Source organism: Sinocyclocheilus grahami, unplaced genomic scaffold (assembly GCF_001515645.1).
Source record: "Sinocyclocheilus grahami isolate Dianchi unplaced genomic scaffold, SAMN03320097.WGS_v1.1 scaffold539.1, whole genome shotgun sequence".
Classification (NCBI taxonomy): Eukaryota; Metazoa; Chordata; class Actinopteri; order Cypriniformes; family Cyprinidae; genus Sinocyclocheilus; species Sinocyclocheilus grahami.
The window spans coordinates 387,456-394,024 of NW_015505718.1; positions in this window are offsets into that span (position 1 = coordinate 387,456).

The following is a 6,569-nucleotide window of genomic DNA, read 5'->3' on the forward strand; positions in this document are numbered from 1 at the left end:
AAATATGCTAGCAACACTTACTAAGTGCTAAAGCATGCTATTAATACCATCAAACAGGAAGTTGTTTTAACTCATGCATACAATGCCCAATATGCCCCAATCTTCACACATTTTATAAGAGTCCTGGCCTGAACAAATCTAAAGGCCAATATTCAGTTACAATTATAGCGCCACCTGCTGGCAACAGGAAATGACTTGTTTCACACTAACTTGAACATGCAATGTCTGATCTGCCCCAAACTTCACATGTTTGATAAGAGTCCTGGCCTTAACATATCTTAAGGCCACTATTCAGTTATAATCATAGCGCCACCTGTTGACAGCAGGAAATTTGGTAGATATAAATGACTTTGGCATATTCTTCCTATATTTACCACTTTAAAGGGGTGGTTGACTGTTTTTTTCTAGGCTTTATTGTGTTTTATGGGGTGCAGTCTAACTTGTTAATGCTTTGTTTAAAAAAAAAAAGCATTATTTTTCACATAATTTACCTTTATTCCACACCGCTCTGTCCCTTCTCCTATAAATGTGCTGATCATTTCCTGCTTTTATGAAGCCCCTTCCTCAGAAATAGGCTCAGATTGGTTAGCCGGTCCAGTGTGTTGTGATTGGCTAAACCGCCTCTAGTGCGCGTCTAAATGTCCCGCCCCTCACCTCGGCGGCATATGCTCCAGTTGTATTGTAAACAATGGCGTCGTCTATATTGCTTATCAATTTGGCGGTGAGCCTGGGTGCGAAGGCCCTTTCATCGCTGCTTGCAGCTTTAATTCTTATTGTATTTCTGAAGTAATTATGACAATGCTGCTTGTTTTGAAACTTTTTTTATTGACATGGAAACTGGGAGTGTTTTATTTTATGTTTTATGCAAGATTAAATTTTTATTTATGTGAGTTATTTTTAATTAAGTTTTTGCACTCTGCATTTGGAAGTATGCTGAATTTGCCCTGGCCCATTAGTTGAGAGCCAGGAGAATTTCTTTTCTGGATATATATTAATTAAACAACACTTTCATCCTTTTTTTGCTATTTATCACTTAGGTTGCAAAGTCTGCACCCTTTTATCTATTATAGACTGTTTAAAAAAAAGACAAATACACAAATTGTACACAAATTATTCACAACATAATTGTTATAGATTTGAAACACATAGCTTGTCTGGGGACAGAGTCATCTGCCTGTGCTTTACATGCTGCTTTGTGGTGCCATTTCACATTCTGTCTCACCCTCTTGATCAAAGGCTTGCATTTAGCATTGCTACTTTCCCCTCACTCTACCTCATTTTACATATAGAATGTGTGTGTGTGTGTGTGTGCCTGTGAGAGAGAGACAGAGAGAGGACGATAGGTAATAGATGGTTGGAAGCGGTGAGACGAGGCAGTGGTATATAGGTTTCATTTGAAGTGCATTGAACAGAAAGTCTGAACTCTTTGTTCTGAGTTCATTAAGAATGGAGCAATTGTGGAGCATTACACAATATGCTCTGTAAAACTAGGTAGGTTTTGAATGTTCAAAACTGTGGTATAGCCTGAACATTGGCAGCCAGGAGGGGGTCAATGCACAATATTTTGAATTTTAGAGACAATTTTGCATGTGGATTGTATATATTTAAAGAGATTAATTTGTACTTTACACATTTGCAAGGTGCCATGCTCTTGTTTTTAAGATAACTCAATGCTGTTTACATTAATGCTGATATTTGCATGTAATGGGAGTATGGGTGTAGCCTATGTTTTTTGCAGTGGTATTCAAAGCTGATGAGATGACGATATGTTCATTTTGAGTCCTGTGTGTAGTGTTGCATCTGTACAAGGCAAATTATTTTGTGACTTAGCTTATTGGTTTAATTTAAAGTTAAAACAAGTATGAAAATATTGAATTGAACTAAGTATGATATTTATTTATGCCTATTATTTAATATTTTTGTATTTTTCACATGTGATTTATCATTACTGTTTATTTATTGTTCATAAAGGAACCATAATAACTAGGCTAATTATTTGTATATGCATGCATGACTCATGAGTTCTCTAACAAGAACCCTGTAGCGGTCAATGCTTAATTTACCAGCATGTCATACTAAATTATTTTCAACATAAAAAAAGTACAAAAAACAAATCTACGCCTATGATGTGAGGTAGAAAAAAAGAGAGATGAGATGAGAGGAGCAAGAAGAACAGCAAAGAACATCTAACAAGATGTTCCTAACTTAATCTACCTTATTTTATGTTGGAAATTCTTCTACTCAGCTTTTTTTACTTTAGATTTATATGCAGAGAACAGAAGGAAATTGCATGGAAACAGATGGATCAAAGTCAAAACAATTTCCCAAGATAGAAAACATTTAGATTAATCTCAAAATCCTCTTACAATGAGTCTCATCTCTGTTTGAGCATATGTTAAATGAAGAGTAGTGAATTCACATTAGGTTCAGCAGGATTAGTTGTTTGGTTTATTATTCAGGTACTCAGCTTAAAAATCATTGTGGTTCCATTTCACCCCTCTCTATTTTTTTCTCTTCTCACAGTGACACAGAATAGTTGTAAGAAACATACATATTCAGCATTGAGGAAACAAAAAGCATTGCTGTACATCAAACTAAAGCTTTTGAAATGTATACAGTGCTAATTTGGTGTTGTTTGCACCATATAATTTGTATGTATCTCAAATATATGTGGATAAAATGTTTGAAGTGGTGGGGAGTGTGGAGGTGAAAATGATTATACAGCGATTTCAGTGACTTTAATACTTTGTGTCACACAGTATAGAGCCAATACTGTTAAATATGGGATAATCGAGTTGACCTTTCCTGGAAATTGTTATCAGCAAGGAGTAATATAAGCCGTTTGTTCATCAGTTTGCAACAACGTTGTGTGAGTTCAGGTGTAGGTCTTTGTCCATGTCAGGATGATTAAGCATTGGTGAAGGTATATAATGATAGGGCTGTTTTCAGACCAGAGCAGGTTTCATCCATCTCTTTTGTTCGTTTCTCTTGGGGTAAAGCTAGCAGATATCTTTTGAGAGTATTGTTAAAAGGTTTAACGATCTTGGAGAGCTCAGAAACATTGTATCATTATAATTTAGGAAACCTATAATAGAGCAGAAACTTGTTTCAGAGGACGACTCTGGCTTTCTATATGGGCACCAATGTTTTGCCCAAAGGAAGTGATTTAAGTCTAAACAACCTGGTCTTGTTTGGTCTTAATAGGGCACATTTTTCTCAGTGCAGACAGAACCTCATAAAGGGTATGGGTGTAATATTGACTCTTATTTGAAGTGGCAGTAAAAATGTGGAAGGAAGCATGGAGCACCGAGAGCTGAGCTGGGTTATAGTCTAGAGGGCATTGGCTACCATGGAAAACAGTGGAAGAATAACAATTACTGTGTGACCGTTTGAATTTGTATTACTTGCAGAGACTATCAAGAGATGCTCTACTCTATTCTTCTAAACCTTGACACAAGCTGGTTAAAAGTCGTTGCAAAAAGGCCTCAGAAAAGTGAAGTTATTTCTGAGAAAAGCCCTAATATCCTTTGTGTTTTATTATTCTATCTAAAGCAATCAAGATGTTTTAAAGGTGACATATCATGAAAATATGAATTTTCCAGGTTTTAAGTGCTATAATCAGGTTATAATCAGTATAATCAGTAACTTTGTTTTGGTAAGCCTTTTTCTGCAAGCGCCTGAGAAAACGAGCGCATCTGATTTCGCTCCCTTGGTGACATGGCAAGGGATCTCATTATATTATTACCGCCCCTTAATCTGTAAGTTTACACCCACGGCGCCTTATTGTGTTTTCGCAAACGACAACGGTGTATTAGTTCTAATGCCATGGTGAAAGTTTGAGCAAAACATGCTAACTGTTCTGTCATTGGCTGCACAGACGAGCACAGAACACTATTTAGAGTCCCAGCCTCAGAGGAGACAGCAGAGCAGAGGATTTATTGATTTATTTAAAGGGGTCATATGATGTTGCTAAAAATTTTGTGTGTATTTGGTGTAATGAAATGTGTTTATGCGGTTTAAGGTTCAAAAAAGACATTATGCCCCGCTTTTCTGAAACGTACCAATTTTTACAAAGCTCATCGGTCTGAAAAGCGAGGTGTGCTCTGGTTGGCCAGCTATCCAGTGAGTTGTGATTGGCCGAATACCTCAAGTGTGTGATGGAAATGTTATGCCCCTACCATACTGTGATGCCCTGTCCGGCTGGAGCGATGAGACAAAAACATTAAAACTCATTATAAACGAGGCATTTGTTGCATCCAGTGGGGACATAATTATGGATTATAATGACTTATACTGTCTTTTTACGCGTTGCATCGCGCCGCGTAAACACAAAACCATGTCTGCATTTGGGATCGGAGAAATGACAAACCACAAGCATTACTCTACACTGCTCAAAACTCGCGTTTGAATCGTCAGTGGCAAATTCTTTATTGAATCAACGTTCGTATTTCGGGAAGAAGGAGGCAGGAACCGGCGAACATTCAAACAAAACTTTAATAATAAAATAAACACAAAATAGCACGACAGCCCCTCGCGGACGACTGTCGTGCACAAACATAACCAAAACACAAAGTAAAATCCAGGCCTGGTCCTCTCTCGTCTTTCACCGTCGTAGCTCCTCCTTTTATCCTTCCAGAGCTCCTCCATGGGACTCGAGACCGGTGAGTGGTGCAGGTGTCGCTCATTATCAATTACTCCACCGGCCTTGCTCCGTTCCCATGGCTCTCGGCCCCATCTCCACTCGTCACATTTATATATTAAAAAACGTACTTACAGTCTGTGAGTCAGAACAGCCGGCATTGTAGTCTGTTCTGGAACAGTGTTGTAAATACAACTTAACCACAGATTTCTAGTCATGTCCTCTTTTGGAAGGCCAAACAAAGTAGTTTTGCTTTCACAACGAAACACACAGCGTCTTCACGACATGGCGGCAGCAACAATACTACAGCAAGAATAAAAGTTACGCCTTCTTTCTTTGCGTGAACATTTGGGTGGTGTTATGCAAATCTTCCCACATCGTGACTTAGACATGTGGGTGCGTGTTAGAATGAGCTGTTTTAGGTAGGCGTGGTTGACTCTTAACTTTTATAAAGAATATATTTTTGGATTTTAGACTTTAGTCTTTGCAACTTTATAGATCTTCTTTATGCAACAAGAGCTTGTAACACTTCAAAGAGAAAGGAAAAATTGAAATCGCATCACATGACCCCTTTAATATATATTGCTGCTGCCACACAGATCTAAAATAAACATGCGATTTATTTCCCAGCTGTTTACCTTCACAGTTTGGTGTAATGAAATGTGTTTATGCGGTTTAAGGTTCAAAAAAGACATTATGCCCCGCTTTTCTGAAACGTACCAATTTTTACAAAGCTCATCGGTCTGAAAAGCGAGGTGTGCTCTGGTTGGCCAGCTATCCAGTGAGTTGTGATTGGCCGAATACCTCAAGTGTGTGATGGAAATGTTATGCCCCTACCATACTGTGATGCCCTGTCCGGCTGGAGCGATGAGACAAAAACATTAAAACTCATTATAAACGAGGCATTTGTTGCATCCAGTGGGGACATAATTATGGATTATAATGACTTATACTGTCTTTTTACGCGTTGCATCGCGCCGCGTAAACACAAAACCATGTCTGCATTTGGGATCGGAGAAATGACAAACCACAAGCATTACTCTACACTGCTCAAAACTCGCGTTTGAATCGTCAGTGGCAAATTCTTTATTGAATCAACGTTCGTATTTCGGGAAGAAGGAGGCAGGAACCGGCGAACATTCAAACAAAACTTTAATAATAAAATAAACACAAAATAGCACGACAGCCCCTCGCGGACGACTGTCGTGCACAAACATAACCAAAACACAAAGTAAAATCCAGGCCTGGTCCTCTCTCGTCTTTCACCGTCGTAGCTCCTCCTTTTATCCTTCCAGAGCTCCTCCATGGGACTCGAGACCGGTGAGTGGTGCAGGTGTCGCTCATTATCAATTACTCCACCGGCCTTGCTCCGTTCCCATGGCTCTCGGCCCCATCTCCACTTGTCACATTTATATATTAAAAAACGTACTTACAGTCTGTGAGTCAGAACAGCCGGCATTGTAGTCTGTTCTGGAACAGTGTTGTAAATACAACTTAACCACAGATTTCTAGTCATGTCCTCTTTTGGAAGGCCAAACAAAGTAGTTTTGCTTTCACAACGAAACACACAGCGTCTTCACGACATGGCGGCAGCAACAATACTACAGCAAGAATAAAAGTTACGCCTTCTTTCTTTGCGTGAACATTTGGGTGGTGTTATGCAAATCTTCCCACATCGTGACTTAGATATGTGGGGGCGTGTTAGAACGAGCCGCTTTAGGTAGGCGTGGTTTTATAAAGAATATCTCTTTGGATTTGAGACTTGCAACTTTACAACTTTATAGAATGCAACAAGAGCTTGTAACACTTCAAAGAGAAAGGAAAAATTGAAATCGCATCACATGACCCCTTTAATCCTTTAATATGCTGCCACACAGATCTAAAATAAACATGCGATTTATTTCCCAGCTGTTTACCTTCACAGACATAA